The sequence below is a fragment of the Salvia hispanica genome, chromosome 4 (assembly GCF_029641045.1).
Source record: "Salvia hispanica isolate PSC_SH4W2 chromosome 4, Shi_PSC_v1, whole genome shotgun sequence".
NCBI lineage: Eukaryota > Viridiplantae > Streptophyta > Magnoliopsida > Lamiales > Lamiaceae > Salvia > Salvia hispanica.
The window spans coordinates 20,322,373-20,339,562 of record NC_142695.1 but is presented as its reverse complement, the minus strand read 5'-3'; the positions used below and the strand labels follow the sequence as shown (position 1 = coordinate 20,339,562).

Below are 17,190 nucleotides of genomic sequence, written 5' to 3'. Positions count from 1 at the left end.
TGTTGACGTCTCGCCTTCTCGGCAACCAGACGAGCCCAGCTATTGTTGCCGTCTCATAATAAACTAGGGCTTTTGAGACACGGCGGCTCAAGAGAGGTCGTCATCATGTTTGCTGCTTTCGGGGTCACCCGGATAAGGTGCTTGAGAACTGGGATTCGAACCTCGTGAGCCCTTGCACCTGGTTCCACGTCACTGCCTTCGCCTAGCCTCCTCACCGCCACCACTGCGACACTCTCTCGTAGCCTCCGTTCCTTCCACGGGGTTGTGGTTGCTCGATCTTGCTGTTGCCTCACCATGGTCAGGTTTCGCCATCGATTCCCGTTTGAAATTCAGCCAACGAGAGCTCACTGTTGTTGTCCCGGTCCAGCCAAGCGCCACCGCCAACCCAGGCGCGGTTGCTGCCGCTGCCGTCATGTTGTCGTTTCCGTCGGGTCTTGTTATACCGTCACTTTGTTGGTGAAGAACATGGCTGTTGGACAAAGTTTCAGCCCATTGCTAACTGAAGAGCCTCCTCTTCCTTGATGTTTTTTATTTTTTATTTTTATTTTTTTTTAATATAGAGACAGAGATCGACCCATGTGATCGAACCTGTTCTGATACAATGTTGAAAAATAAAATACGGAAAATAAAAGACACTAAAATCTTTATCTACTACATTGTATTGGATTTGAATTGTTATATTTGTGATACATTGATATCTCTATTTATAGGACTAGAGAAGTAATGCACCTAGGAACAATACAATTGGAACTATAACACTATCAATGTTATGTTTCTTGAAACTCTCAAGTGTCTCTTTCCAATATTCTTGAAACTCCACACTCTCTTCCCATAATACTTGGGACACCTCAAGTGATCTTTCCAACACAAGCCTCTTCAATCCCACGCCCTCCCTCTCCAGCCGTCGTCGTCAACAGGTACAAGCTGCGGAGCAGCATCAAGAGCTTCAACCTCGGCAGGATGGGCTCCAGCGCCGGCCTCGACGCTCTCGACCTCGCCAAGGACATGCTACAGCTCCACCGCAGCACCTACGCCCTCGTCGTCAGCACCAAGAACATCACGCAGAACTCCTACCACTGCCTAAAAAAATCCATGCTCATCGCCAACTGCCTCTTCCGGGTTGGCGCCGCCTCCATCCTCCTCTCCAACAAATCCTCCGAGTAAAGGAGGTCCAAATACGAGCTCCACCACGTGGTGCGGACGCATAAGGTGTTAGGGAGATATAAAACAGAGAAACAAAAACTGGATATCTGAAAGTCGTGTTTATCACTTTCAGATCAAATCAATTTCGGGGTTCAGCCAAAAATGTTTGATCGGATAAAATTCAGAGTATTAGAAGATCATTTGTCTGTATTTTCAATTATTATGAACCAGAAAATGATCAGTAGAAGAAGAAGATGAAACAGTGCAATGAAGCATTGCACCTGTTGGGAGATGAAACCGAAAATAACCGAATTTCAAAGGTTTCCAAAATTGCAATTTAGTCCTTCGAATTTCGGAAATTATATTTTCGGATGAATTTCCGATACAGTAACTTTGTCGACCCCAGCCAGGGGCTCTGCCCCTTGGACCCCGCCAGGGGCTGCCGCCCCTTGGACCCCGCTACCCGGGGACGCTGCCCCCGGACCCCCGTTCATCTATCTTGGAGCTTCGCTCCTAATATTATAACGAATTCAAATAAGCGTGCACTCCGCACCTCCATACTTAAATGATGTATCATTATAACAATAACCGATCATTCAAGTTAATCCAATTACACTTAAAAATCTAACATAAGGGCGCCGACAACAAGGCCTTCCGCTGCGTCTACCAGGAGGAGGACGACGAGGGCAAAAATGGGATTTCTCTCTCCAGGGATCTCATGGCCATCGCGGGAGGCGCCCTGAGGATGAACATCGCCACAATGGGGCCGCTCGTGCTGCCGATGAGCGAGCAGGTGGTGTTCATGATGAAGAAGGTGTTGAGGAAGAATCACGTCTCGGATTTCAAGCTGGCGTTTGAGCACTTCCGTATCCACGCGGGTTGGGAGGGGCGTGATCCATGAGCTGGAGGCGAACCTGAAGCTGCTTCCGGTGGACGTGGAGGCGTCTAGGATAACGCTCCACAGGTTTGGGAACACGTCTTCCAGCTCGATTTGGTACGAGCTGGCGTACGTGGAGGCGAAGGGAAGGATGTGGAAGGGGCATTGGGTGTGGCAGATTGGCTTCGGGAGTGGATTCAAGTGCAACACTGCAGTATGGGTGGCGCTAAGGAATGTTGAACCCCACATCAATGGGCCTTGGGAGGATTTCATACATAACTATCCACTCTGAACCATCCATGCATCCGACCTACCTTTTTAATATTGATTAATTGTGTACTGCATTTCATGATATTTCGAGGTCTTTTGTTGTGTTGTTTGTTGAAATTGAAAATAAAATGTAATTAGTTAGGTTGATTAGTATAATTAGTTAGAATTAATTAGTTTATTTATCATTTAGTTTTCAGCTTATATAAAGCATCTCATTGTATTTTGTACTCACCAATTAATAAAAATGTAGTCCATAGTGAAATTTTTCCTTTTTCTTCTTCACTCTATCGACAGTTTTTCCCAATTTTACAATTTCTTCATCCTCCACTGATGGAGGTTTCTTCATCCAAATACATTCTACATTTTCAACATTGTTGTAATGTTACTACTATGGAAATGAATTAGTACTAGTTTTTTTTGTCTTTCTTCTTTTTGAGTTGTGATGTGCGAGAGGTGACTGTTGAATGAGGGACGGTTGCGACTTGCCGGAACTTATTCACGGTCCTTTTTATTGGAAACATGCATGCTATCAATATTAACAAATTACATGTGCAATTAATTAGGACAAAATAATTAAGAGTCAGATACGAAACTAATTAGTTTATAACTCAATGGAATTATATTGCCCCAAAAATCACTCTCTTCTCATAATAAAATTCAATATCTTTTTCTTTTTTCTTTATTTAAATTGGATTTCCCTATACAAGCATTGAAGCATATATAAGTCAGAAATCATTTTTTTTATCAATGAAGTTGTCATGATTAACTAAGAATATTGGGTTTCTAAATGAATCCCCATCTTCTGTATTTCGCCCATTATTAATCCCTAATTCAAATCAGTTAATTACTCCCTCCGTTCCCCATTAGAAGTAGTACTTTGACCGGGCAGGAGTTTCAAGAAATGTAAAGAAAAGTTGGTTGAAAAAGTTAGTGGAATGTGGGACCCACTTTTTTATATTGGTTTTATAATGAAATGTGAGTGAAATGAGTTAGTGGAATGTGAGACCTACTTACCATTTATAGTAAAAATGAAGTGCTACTCTTAATTGGGGACGGACCAAAATGGAAATTAGTAACTCTTATTCGGGAACGGAGGGAGTAATTAATTAATAAAAAATGATATACAATTTAATATAGTAATAAGTTCAAAATTTTGTAATTGCCGATTATTAATTCAAAGCAATTAGTTACTTAACAAGAAAAATTGACTCAGAGTTTAATGTAGAAAATAAAATTAATATTTTGCTAATCATATCAACTAAACACATTACTAAAATTATCTTTTATATAAGCTTAACAATTAAACAACAATATAAAATCCAATATATACTAATTTAGTAAATATTGGATTTTATATAAAACCCATCTTAACTTATCCCATACTAAATCCCCGCCCTTATTATTTTATCTTTCAAATAATACCCATGCTATATCAAAGCTTAGGTAATGATATTGGTTGGTTGTTGAGCTGGCCGAAACCAAAATAAGACCGTTAGAACGGTGAAGGCTCTTCTTTGAGAAAGTAGCCGTTGGAATAACTACCTTTTGAAGTTGAGCACGGTTGGAGTTGGTTAGATTGGTTCTTGGATGAGCTAACCGTGGTTAAATACTGGTTAGCTAATGAAGGGAGATTCATTATTCAGAGAGGTGAAAAATCAAGAGTGAAGGCAAGGGTTTTTTCTCCAACTGTGTGAATTGCTCTCGGAGTTGTCTTCTTCGAGCGAGTTGAGAGATAGTTAGGTCTTCATCTTGTAAACACTGAGAGTTGTGAACTTCTTGTAAATCCTTTTGAGTGATCAATACAACGCATGCTAGATTTCGGCTTGTGGACGTACGCCTATAGCCGAACCACGTAAACGTCGGTGTTCTTTACTTTCTTTTGTTTGATTTTGCATCAAGCTCGTTTCTACTCACAACGTGGTGCCGTCTGTGGGAATTGGGAGCTGAAGGAACCAAGAAGGGAAAGTTTTTGGGAAAGAGGCTCATTCTGTTCTGTTTTGAGTTTTCTTCAAGAAGGAACACCACCTGTTCGAAGAATGTCCAGTGCAAAGTTTGAGGTTGAAAAATTCACTGGCCGAAATGACTTTGGCTTGTGGAGACCCAAGATGAAGGCAATCTTGATGCAGCAAGGTTTGTGGGAAATCTTGAGTGGCAGAAACGATGGTGAAGAAAAGAAGGTTGAGTTAGATGAGAAGGAAAAGGCAAGGGTGCAAGATATGCAATATAAGGCATATAGCACCTTGATTCTCAATCTCACTGAGTTTTTCGAGAGGTGTCCAAGGAGGACACAGCAGCTGGGATTTGGTCCAAGTTGGAGTCACTATACATGGTCAAGTCCCTAGCTAATCGGTTGCACTTGAAGCAAAAGCTCCTGACCTTCAAAATTGCTAATGGAAAGAGTGTTTTGGAGCAGCTTGAGGAGTTTGGGAAATGTCTGGATGATCTGGAGAATATTGATGAGGAGATTAACGATGAAGATAAGGCCCTAATGTTTTTAAATTCTTTGCCGCCTAGTTATGAGCATTTTAAGGATGCTATGCTTCTTGGTAGAGATTCTAAGATCAGTTATGAAGAGGTCTACTCTGTCTTAAAACTCAAAGAAGTCCAGAAAACTAACTCCAAAACTCCTGATGTGTTAGCCGAGAGTCTGAATGTCAAGGCAGAATTCAAGAAAAATGGAAAGAAGAAAATGCAGAAGAAGCCTTTGAATGATAAAAGGGGTTATGGCAAGGAGACCAGGTCATGCCATTACTGCAAGAAGCCTGACCACCTAAAGAAAAACTGCTGGTCTTGGAGAAGAAGCAAGCAGAGGAAGAAGGTGGAAAGAACACTGCTGATCTTGCAGAGGAGGTGGAGATCCCTAAGGCTCTTTGCATATCTGAGGAAGTAGAGGAACTTCCTTGGATCATGGACTCTGGGTGCAGCTTCCATATGTTCCCAAGTAGAAGCTATTTCCGTGAGATAGAGGATGCAGTTGGATCAGTTCTATTGGGAAATAACAAGGTCTGCAGGATCAGAGGAGTGGGAGACATAAGCCTCAAGTTGCATGATGGATCTGTCAGATTACTCACTGGTGTGAGGTACATTCCAGAGATAAAAAGAAACTTGATCTCCATTGGAGTCTTGGATGCTGCAGGGTATGCTTGCATCTTATCTGGTGGGGTCATGAACATTGTCAAGAATGGGGAGGTTGTCATGATGGCTGAAAGGAAGAGAAGTCTCTATTATTTGAAGGCAAAGGTAATCTCTGGAGCAGTGAATGTTGTGCAGAAATTGAGTCTCAAAGTATGGCATCTCAGACTTGGACATTTGGGGGAAGCTGGGATAAAGGAGTTAGCCAAGAGAAATATGATTGAGCTAGAAAGCCCAAGTAAGCAGTTGGGACTATGTGAGCAGTGTGTGCTAGGAAAGAGCATGAAATTGCCATATTCAAAGGGTATTCAAAGTTCAACATCACCTTTGAACTATGCCCACAATGATTTATTGGGGCTAGCTACACCAATCAACTTAGGTGGAGGTAAATATTTTTTGTCCATTATTGATTTCTTTTCCAGGAAATTGTGGATGTTCATACTAAAGGAGAAGTCAGAGACCTTTGTGAGACTTAAGGAATGGTGTAGAGAAGTTGAGGTGGTGAAAGGTTGTTCACTGAAATACTTAAGAACTGACAATGGACTAGAGTTCTTGAGTAAAGAGTTTGATCAGTTCTGCAAGGACAAAGGAGTGAGAAGACATAGGACAGTTCCAGGCAATCCACAACAAAATGGTGTTGTCGAGCGCATGAACAGGACTATTTTGGAGAGAGTCAGGTGTATGCTGTTTAGTTCTGGTATGCCAAAGAAGTTCTGGGGGGAGGCTGTGAATATGGCTGCAGTGCTGATAAATAGAAGTCCCTCCTCAGCCATAGCTTTTGATACTCCTGATCAGAGGTGGTATGGAAGGGCTGTGAGCTACTTAGACCTGAGGATCTTTGGCTGCATGGCATATGCCCATGTCAGACAGAACAAGTTGGAGCCAAGGGCTCTGAGGTGTGTGATGATTGGGTACCAAAGGGGAGAGAAAGGCTACATGTTATGGTGTACAGAGTCAGGAAATCAGAAGGCTGTCATATCCAGAGATATTCAATTTGAGGAGAGCATAATGCCTTTTCTGGAGAAGGTTCAGAGCAGTAAGAAATCATCCCAAGTTGACAAGGATACAGAAAGGGAAAGGAGGTTCGAAGTAGAAATCTTAGAACCTGGGGAATCAGCTCAGGTGGAAGCTCCTGGAGTTGATGGAACTTCTGAATCTGAGGAACAGCCAACAGTCCATGATGAAGAGGGACTGGGTAGTAGTACACTGGAATCTGAGGCTGAGCAACAAGATATGAGGGATTATGTTCTGGCCAGGGATAGAGCTAGAAGAGTCCCTAAACCATCATCTAGATACAGTGAACTGAGTACTTGTTGTATGCACTCTGTATTGCAGAGAACATTGAGTATGCAGAGCCTGCAAGTTTCAAGGAGGCTATGGAATCTAAAGAAAGCAAGCAATGAATGGAGGCAGTGATAAAAGAGATACAGTCTTTGCTAAAAAATAAGCAGAGACCAGTAAGCTGCAAATGGGTATACAAGAAGAAGGTGGAGGCTGGGAATAAGATCAGGTTTAAGGCAAGGCTTGTGGCTCGAGGATTCACATAAGAGGAGGGGATAGATTACAATGAAGTGTTCTCTCCAGTTGTGAAGCATGCTTCAATTAGAATCTTGCTACCCATTGTTGCACAAAGAAATTGGCATCTGGATCAGCTTGATGTGAAGACAACCTTCCTTCATGGAGATCTAGAGGAGACTATATATATGGATCAGCCAGAGGAATTTGTAGTTTTTGGCAGTAAAGACAAGGTGTGCTTACTAAAGAAGAGTCTATATGGTTTAAAGCAAGCAAACAACCAGTGGCATATTAAGTTTGATGAGCATATGCAGAAAATGGGATTCACAAGTTCCAAGTATGATAATTGTGTGTACTTCAAATCAGATAGTGAAGGACCAGTGGTGTATCTACTCCTGTATGTTGATGACATACTGCTAATGGACCAGATAGAGATAGAAGGGAGCTGGACAGAGTTAAGCAATTGCTAAAGGAGGGCTTTGAGGTTAAAGATCTGGGGAGTGCCAAGAAAATACTAGGCATGGATATACTCAGAGACAGAGAGAAGGGGATTTTGTGTTTGTCTCAAGAAGATTATATCAAGAAGGGAATACAGAAATATCAGACAGGAGCAAAACAACAACTCCATTATCTCAGCAGATCAAGTTGTCTAAAGATCAATGCCCTAGGAATCAGCAAGAAGAAAGAGAGATGAGCCAAGTACCTTACTCTAATATAGTTGGCAGTGTAATGTACATGATGATATGTACAAGGCCAGATACCTCCCACGCAATTAGTGTGGTTAGCCGATATATGTCCTGTCCGGGAAGAGAGCACTGGTTGGCCTTGAAGGGAATCCTCAAATACCTACGGGGGAGTAGTGATCTGGGAATTGTATTCAGGGCAGAGGATGGGGTGAATGGAGATGTTCTTACCGGTTTTTGTGATTCAGATTACACAGCAAATGTGGACAATAGGCGCTCACAATCCGAGTACATACTTACTCTTTTTGGGGCAGCAGTAAGCTGGAAGTCCAACCTTCAATCTATGGTTGCTTTGTCGACAACGGAGGCGGAGTATATAGCCTTAACAGAAGCTGTGAAAGAAAGCATATGGCTTAAAGGAATGATTGGTGATTTTGGTTTGGAGCAAGAGAGTGTTGCTATTAAGTGTGACAGTAGTAGCGCTATTTGCTTCGCGAAGCATCAAACTTTCCATGAGCGAAGTAAACACATCAACGTGAGGCTACATTTCATTCGAGATGAGATTGACAAAGGAAGCGTCAGAGTTGAGAAGGTGGACACTGAGCACAATGCAGCAGATATGCTCACAAAGGCCTTGCCAAGATCCAAGTTCAGGCATTACTTGGATTTGGTGAGGGTGGTTCGGAGGTTGTAAGTAAGTAGGGATGGCGGGGCTAGACGTGTGAGGTTTTGGGTTTGGTCAAGGTGGAGGATTTGTTGGTTGTTTAGCTGGCCAAAACCAAAATAAGACCGTTGGAACGGTGAAGGTTCTTCTTTGAGAAAGTAGCCGTTGGAATAACTACCTTTTGGAGCTGAAGTGCGACGGTTGGAGTTGGTTAGATCGGTTCTTGGATGAGCTAAGCTAACCGTGGTTAAATACTAGTTAGCTAATGAAGGGAGATTCATTATTCAGAGAGGTGAAAAATCAAGAGTGAAGACAAGGGTTTTTTCTCCAATTGTGCGAATTGCTCTCGGAGTTGTCTTCTTCGAGCAAGTTGAGAGATAGTTAGTTCTTCATCTTGTAAACACTGAGAGTTGTGAACTTCTTGTAAATCCTTTTGAGTGATCAATACAATGCATGCTAGATTTCTGCCCGTGGACGTAGGCCTAGAGCCAAACCACGTAAACGCCGGTGTTCTTTACTCTCTTTTTTTCGCATCGAGCTCGTTTCTACTCACAATATTTTTCGTCAACATTATATAATGACCGGATCCTACATCCAGCTTTGTCGGATTGGATCCGAATATACCAAAATCTTGGCCAATAAAAAAAACAAATGAATAAATGATTGAGTTGACACAAATAATGAGTAATGTATCTTACTTCTAAAATTCAACAATTAGTGAATGTGAATCTGTAAATCAATAATGTCAAATATACGAAGCAGAAACTTATGAAAGAAGTTATTGTAATTTAATTTAGAGGAAAGGCTAAAATTGGTCCTGAACATATGTCAATTTTATCATTTTGGTCATAAACTTTATCTTTTGAATTTTTTGGTCCTGTACATTTCGAATCAGATCACAATTGGTCCTCCGTTAACAATTCCGTTAATATTTAACGGTCAACAATTTTAATCACAATTTTAACCAACTTAAACAATTTTTAATTATTTAATCATCAAAATACTTTTTTTTTTAAATCATAAATTATTTATTCCAATCACTTTCATCTTCTTCCTCCACTTTCATCAATGGCGGGAGAGGGAGGGGAAGATTTTCACAGTCAACCCGTCACGCCGTCACTGCCTCTTCGGCACGACGTCACTCCACCGCTAGGCCTCCTCTTTTATCTTATCCCCCACCGCAGATTGAATTCCTGCTCCTCTGCCGTCGGAGAGACGGAGGCCCAGCGGCGGCCAAACATCCCAAAGATGTCTACAGTCTACACAGATCGATTCACACTGTGAATACTCAAAAATTGAAGAGAAACATAGAGATGATTGATTACCAGAAAGTAGAGAGAGAAGAAGGCGGTGACATCTCCGAAGAAAATCTGTAGAGGTGTCGCTTAACAACCCTAACTTTCTGGCAATGCAAGCGAGAAACGAAATCGGAGTAGTCCACATATCCATTCCGCAGGCCCAGAGGAGGCCCAGCGGTGGAGCAACGTCTTGCCGGAGTGGCAGTGATGGCGTGACGGGTTCACTGTGAAAATCTTATGCTCCCTCCCCACCATTGATGAAAGTGAGGAAGAAGATGAAAATGATTGGAGTAAATAATTTATGATTTTATTTAAAAAATAATTTTGATGATTAAATAATTAAAAATTGCTTAAATTGGTCAAAATTGTGATTAAAATCGTTGACCGTTAAATATTAACGGAATTGTTAACGGATGACCAATTGTGATCCGATTTGAAATGTACAGGACCAAAAAATTCAAAAGATAAAGTTTAGGACCCAAACGATAAAATGGACATATATTCAGGACCAATTTTAGCCTTTTACTCTTTAATTTAACTTGGGTGTTGTTTTTAAAAAGGTGTATATTCAACATACTCAATTTTAATTTTTTTCCGAAGAAGTTATATAGGGGTTTACTCTAGACAAAAAGTTGGCATGAATTTCGACATTTTATTAGTAAAAGTCCAACTTTAGTTTAATAAATTTGGTGGTGAAGTTACTTCTGAGTAACCTCGTTGGAAATCAAAATTTGTTTAGAAAATAAATAAAACACGTGCATTGCGGAATGCATTGCGGTATAACAACGGTAGTTTAATAAATTTGGTGGTGAAGTTACTTCTGAGTAACCTCATTGGAAATCAAAATTTGTTTAGAAAATAAATAAAACACGTGCATTGCGGAATGCATTGCGGTATAACAACGGGGGAGTGATCAATTGCTAATGAATTAGCAATCCCAAACTAAAACTAAATTTTAGTCATTAGGTTAGAAGATCTAGTGGTTGAAATAATGTCACATGGATTATATTTTTAATTAAGAAAATTAATAAATAAAATTAGAGGGTATTAATGTCAATTCCATTTCATTAAAATCATCTTAAAACTTTAAATTTATGCAACTCTCTCAATTTAAATTATTTTTTCGCAAAAAATACATCAAAAAATCTCAATAAAACCATGTAAAATCTCAATAAAACCATGTAAAAATCTCAATAAATATGTGTTGATATTTTCTTGTACTAGTGTTGATATTCTTATGTCATATTGTTGATATTTGTAATACACTATGTTGATATAAAAAAACATTCACGAAAATTATCATATGATAACATAATGACGATATTACCCTTTTGTTGATATTTTGTCTATTATTTATTGAGATTCATAAGATTTAATCTCATCCACTTATTTTAAAATCTAAGGGTGGAGATTTGGTCTTGATTTTGGATTAGGGTGCTATAAACATTAGAATATGACCCTTGAACAACATATACATTAATTATGCCTAAAAAATTGATTTAATTACTAATGTAGAAAAATTGAAGTATATATGCATTCGTAAATCTTTTACGTGCAATTAAATTGTAGTAATTTTTATGTTTCTCAGTACAGTTTAAATATAATTATTTTAACCATTGCTATAGGAGAGGCTCGTGAACTTATATTGCCATCTTTTTTCGTCAAAACATATAGTAGTATTACATTTTAGTTCACTAGACCATTCTACAAATTGCTGGTTCAAAAGGTCCTTGTAATAATGTACCAATACATTTTATTTCAAAAGGTTGTTTTACATATTTTTTTTGTTTCATTAGTTCTTTAATTAGTAATTTTTTTTCATTAAATCCTTATACTAATGCATTTTGATTTAAGAGGTTTTCATATTTTTCCTTAATATGGATGGATCTTTATTTAATGGACGGCATAAATTAATTAATTTTTCTTGTGTTAATTAATTAATTTATTTTTATTTTTTTATATTTATTTTGAAATTAATTCAGTTGTAACCAAAAAATAATGCGTCATCCTGGCTAAACAGCATGGTAGTAAGATCTGAATAGAGATAGATGCAGAGGTTAAACAACATGGTAGTAAGATCTGGATAGAGATAGATGCAGAGGTGGTGGTTCGATGGTTGTCCACAAATCACTTGGGTTCGGCTGAGGTTTGTGCTAAACTTGCTAAAGTAAGGCGAGAGCTGGAGGGGGTTACTTGGAAAGTGTCTCATATTTTTAGAGAAGGAAATAAAGTTGCGGACTTCCTTGCGGGTATTGGCTTGCAAATAGGGATAACGAACTTCTACACAAAAGGGTTGTGTCCTGCTCGTGTGAAGGCGCTGTGCAGGCTGGATCAGATAGGGCTGCCAAACTTCCGGTTTTGATAGTTAGTGTTCTGCGGTTTTCATATGTAATAGACTTGGTGTTAGTTTTTGCTTAATTGCAAGACGATCCACTTTTGGGATAGTCTCGTTGTAAACTTTCTTTTGGATGATATATAGGGGATAAGGGTCCTACTTAACCCTCCACCGTGAAAGTGTTAAAAAAAAAAAAACCCAAAAATCATTGAAAATATGCAAAATTTTTTGATATTTCACTTTTATCAACTTTAAAATTTATCATTATCATTCTTGAATCGATATAGCAACTGAAATTAATTTAAAAAAAAAATGTAATCAACGCAAGAAAATTTATTAAGTTCATTAAATAAAGATTACACCAAAGAACCTCGTAAATCAAAATGCATAAGTATAAGGGCCTATTGAGAAAAAAAAATTATAAAACAAATTAATGAAACAAACTATAGTAGTACAGTGATCTAAAGTAGTGAAGCACTGTACTTAAAATTTATAGAAAAGACCTATTGAAATAAAATGTATTAGTACAAGGACCATATATTTTGTCTCTTTTTTTTCTTAGTACCTTTCTGTTTCTTGTATTGCTCATTTATTCACTTTTTGTTTATTACTCCCTCCGTCCCGCTTTAGGAGTCCCGGTTGATTAATTTGGGCGTCCCACTTTAGGAGTTCCGGTTGAGATAAATTAATAAAAAATGCCTACAAAGTGCTAAAAGTGGGTCCCAACATCCACTACAACTAATAAAAAAATATTAAAAATGGGTCACAACATCCACTAAAATATTTATTTATTGGACACTCAACTAAAAGTGGGTCCCAACATCCACTACAATATTTATTTATTACACACTAAACACTTTTTTCTTAAAACATGTGCCCGACTCAACCGGGACTCCTAAAGCGGGACGGAGGGAGTACTATCGAACTTATATAGCTCATTTAACAAGCCATTCCAGCTAAAATGACAGTCAATTAAGATGACACATTTCTACTTTAGTAACTTTCTCTTTCTAATTAATACATTCAATCATTTTTCTCATTCCAACTAAATATTCAACACTCTTTCTCATTCTATTTAATATTTACACTCTCTTTCCAATTAAATATATTAACCAAAATTCCGTGCCGATTAAAAAATGTGTCATCTTAGATTGGACGGAGAGAATATAATCTAATTGTAGGTTTTGGCCTTAAATGAATAAGAGCATCTCCAACCATTCCACTAAACTCAAACCCATTTTAGTGTAAATCTCACACTAAATATTGATTTTACTCCAACCATTTACACTAAACTCAAACTTAAAAGAATATTCTCTATATTATGCTTTTTTTACTCACAAAATTTGAGAATTTTTTAGGTTTTGGTTTAGTGTAAACCTAAAGATAGGTATTTTTTTCTCAAAAACCAAAAATATGATTAATTTTTGAATACTATTGGAGCTAAATACCTATCCTGTAACAACCCAAAACTTTGAAAGGATTTTACAACATTAAATAAAAGCACGATACAACGAATATTAGATATTTCAAAGCGGCACTAAAATATGAAAGAATCTTACATTGAGTTAAGAAAATATAGACGAGACATCTAATAAACTTTTGTGCTATTTAGCAATTATTTTCAATGACTATCCAAAGAATAAATTCAAAGTAAAAGTCGTAATACCCGATACACGAATCAAGTCTAATATTACAATATAATTAAAGCCTAGCCTATTATGATCGGAAGCGAAAGATGTGCAAGTCTCGGGCAGGCCGTTTGACAACACTGCTAGCATCCCAACAAAGTCCAACACGTCACCGACCTCCGCCAATGTATGTTCCTGCGTAAAATGGGAAAATTTGTAGAAATCATATAAGATCTTGCACTTAATGCCAAGATCAAAATCTACGGTGAGATAGATTGAGAAATCTAAGCTAATCTTTGAGAAGATTTTCCATAAGATTTACTGAGGAGATCATTTATTCCCATATCAAATAAAATCTTAAGGAAATAGATATAATAATTGCAAGTGGGACTACGTGGTAACTTCTTCATATCTATCACCAATCTTATACAGTATTTGCATTCAATACGAATCTAATTTCAGAGATTTCATAGAAAGAATGCAACATAAATTATTTTAGCCTATAAATAGAAACAAAGTTCCTTCTGCTCTCAATCACTTTCACATACTCTATCAAATAAAATACTATGAGGAGATAAAGTAATGTGCAAGTGGATAGTAGACATTTAATGCATAATCTCATTGCAAGATTTGTTCAGGAGATTGAGGGAGCAGATTATGCCAAGTAAGATATTAAATCCCTGCTAAAGATCTAAGCATATCAAATCAGAGATATGTACAAGCTAAGCTAGGCAAGGTAAATGTATATATATGGGAACGAGCTTTCCTTTTTCCAGCGTCACTTACAAAACAATAGGAACTCACTCCAAAACTTTCAACCATCCGAAGGAGAGAGAAGGAGTAAGAAAAGGGGGAGAGTTGCAAACAATTACAGGGTCAAGTCCCACAATCCAACAACACATTTTCCCACGTAATGAAAGTAAACTCCAAGCACTTTTCTTTTCTCAAAATTTGCATATAAGCATGTAGATCAAGAATAACAATTCTTCACTTTAGCTACCAAAACAACAAATAGCAATTCTTCACAAAATAAGAACTTGTCTCGAGAGTATAAATCTGTCGGGACTCCGGCGACTAATCTTCGGCACCCTATCGACGACAGTAGCAGCCCCACAGCCCGATGCATCACTGATTTCACCCACCTTCAAAAATATACAAGTTTGAAACACCTAAACTTTAAATCAAAGATTAAATCTTTAGAAATTACACAGAAAGAAATAAGATAGAATTTCTCTAACTTACCTCTCAGGAGTCGGCGATGAGGCAGCGGCCGTCGGGGCGTCGGGAAACTGCTCTGGCAGTGCGAGGCGTGGGGAGGCCGGGGAACCGCCGCCCGTGCAGCGGCGGCGACAGATTCGAGATTCGAGAGAGAGAGGCGAGGGGGAGAAGAAATAGAGGGAGAGTTGAGGGAGAAAGGGAAAGAGACGTAAGGAGTATATATATATAATTGGGCTAATTCTTAATTAATTCTTCTCAATTTGAATTAGTGTAAGAAGTATCCCTTTAGCCCACTGCCGATAATTTCATCTTGAGCTAAGTTCTATATATTAATTGGCCCATTTAGCTCTTGATTTATAAATTGATCCATGCTTTGTTTAGGCTAATTTAAATTATTTTGGCAGGACCAAAATATTTTGATAGAAGATAAAATCTCTGGAAGTAAATAAATAAAATTTCTCTTTAATTAGTTGTTTAAGACTTCTAATTAAATCCCAGAATTATAATGAAATGATATGAAAATGAATTTCTAGAGAGAGTCATAAAAACCTAATAGAAGAGTAAGGCTTAAAGAAGGAGAACCATATAATAAGATGCATATCATAAAGTTATTATATATATATATATATTCTTAAAGCTGAAATTTAGCTTGTATTTTGTTTCTAAAAAGGAAGAACATACAGGAAGATAACTTTGAGAAACAGAGAATTACGAAAATCCTAGGAAGCAAAAACAAGGTGAACTTTTCTATCCTACATACTAATGTGGATAAAAATGCAAATTATTTTTGAAGTGATATTTTATGAAAAACTCGAACATATGTTCGTTGTTTATTTTAAATGATGTTGTCTTGCCAAAATGTTTTGTGTATGATGCCTATCTGTTTTGGCGTGAGGCCAAGTGAGTTGTGAATGATGATATGTGAACTGAATTCGGGTCCAAGTGAAGGTGGTGTCCCTACTCGGACTAGTGTACACAGGAGACCTATGGCCAGAGGGCAGGTCTGGTGACCGAGGAAGGTGGCCACCTTCCCGGCACAAGAATGTTGATGTGGCCGTGAGAGAACACCATCTCTACGGCACAAGATTGTTAATGTGACCGTGAGAGAACACCATCTCTACGGCACAAGATGATCAGATATGGCAAAATACAGAAAGAAATGCACTGCAGTCGAAAAATGATTTTTAGTAAGCTCGGGTCTTTTTAATAAAATCCCTGAGTGTTACTGTGATAGTGGCTTGACAATATTTTCAAATGTATATTTGTATTTTCGGCAATGTGTTCACTGAGTACTTTTGTACTCAGCCCTGCATATATTTCTAAATGTGCAGGTTGAGCAGCGAAGTGGTGGATGAAGTGCTATTGAGACAATACATTTAATTCAGTCAGATTAGGACTCTCGGAGGTTCATGTCTCCATACATGGAACCGCGTTCATTTGCTTCCGTTGTGCATCTTAAAAGACTCAAGTCTATTTTGTTCAAAACTCTGGTGTATTGAAATTTTTACAAACGATTACTCGAGTTTCATGATCGAGTATCTTTCCTTCTATGTATCAGCACTTGATTAGTCATGTCTCGCAACCAATGTTTGATTTTGTTTTTCCCTATTTCTTTCCCCGCTTCTTATACCCTCCCCCCGAGTCACGGTTCCCCGACTAGGCTATCCTTAGCAAGTGCGGTCGTGACATATCCCATTTTAGGTTTTAGTGTACCATTGGAGATGTCTAATTATTGATGCATGGGGATTGGAACATACCAGTTAAAATTTTTCATTGCCTTTTTGTCAAATTATAAATGTAAAACTCCCTCCGTCCCACTATAAGCAAGTCACTTTCCTTTTGGGATTTCCCACCACAAGTGAGTCATTTCCTTTTTATGCAAAATCACATCTCTTACTTTATTTTTACACCTACTTTATTCGATATACTCTTTTACTTTTCCCTCTCTTATACTCCATTTAACTTTTTTAAATATCAACTTCTTAAATTTCGTTTTCAAAAAAGTGGTTCACTTATGATGGGATGGAGGGAATATGAGATATTATTATTACTTAAGCTGGCTAAAATAGTTACGTTTATTGTTTGACTTAGTTGGTTTCATTAAGAATGATTGACAATTAGCTAATTTACTGAATAAATACTCCCTCCGTCACAGTTTAAGTCCTATTTTGTCATTTCCATCCCCCTAGTTTAAGAGTCTCATTTAGAATTTTCATATTTGGAATAAAATTCAACCTCATTGTTGATAAAGTTTACACTCAAAATGCCATTACTTTCACAAAAATAAAACAAAACAAAATCCTAAACATACAAAAAGTAAAAAGAGTCTCACTTTCACGGCCTCACTTCAATTATTACACTCCTACAACCACTACCTCACTTCATTTATTACACACTCCACCAATTTTTTAAAACCCGTGTCATAAC

General features: G+C 38.1%; 2 long non-coding RNA genes and 1 pseudogene across 3 annotated transcripts; 2 read left to right on the top strand and 1 right to left on the bottom strand.

Moving 5' to 3' along the window:
- LOC125194813 (3-ketoacyl-CoA synthase 4-like) overlaps positions 1-2,312 on the top strand; it is a 46,267-nt pseudogene extending 43,955 nt beyond the window's left edge.
- Positions 2,313-13,434: 11,122 nt separating this feature from the next.
- On the bottom strand, positions 13,435-14,952 carry LOC125196027 (uncharacterized). Of its 2 annotated transcripts, XR_007171821.2 has the most exons (3): positions 14,788-14,952; positions 14,332-14,687; positions 13,435-13,740 (listed from the first exon to the last, which is right to left on the bottom strand). It is a non-coding gene; the product is annotated as an uncharacterized LOC125196027 (long non-coding RNA). The 2 variants fall into 2 exon arrangements; XR_007171820.2 differs by having other exon boundaries at positions 13,435-14,687; positions 14,788-14,945.
- Positions 14,953-15,227: 275 nt separating this feature from the next.
- Positions 15,228-16,331, top strand: LOC125196028 (uncharacterized). The gene is made up of 2 exons (XR_007171822.2): positions 15,228-15,500; positions 16,095-16,331. It is a non-coding gene; the product is annotated as an uncharacterized LOC125196028 (long non-coding RNA).
- The last annotated feature ends 859 nt before the right edge of the window (positions 16,332-17,190 follow it).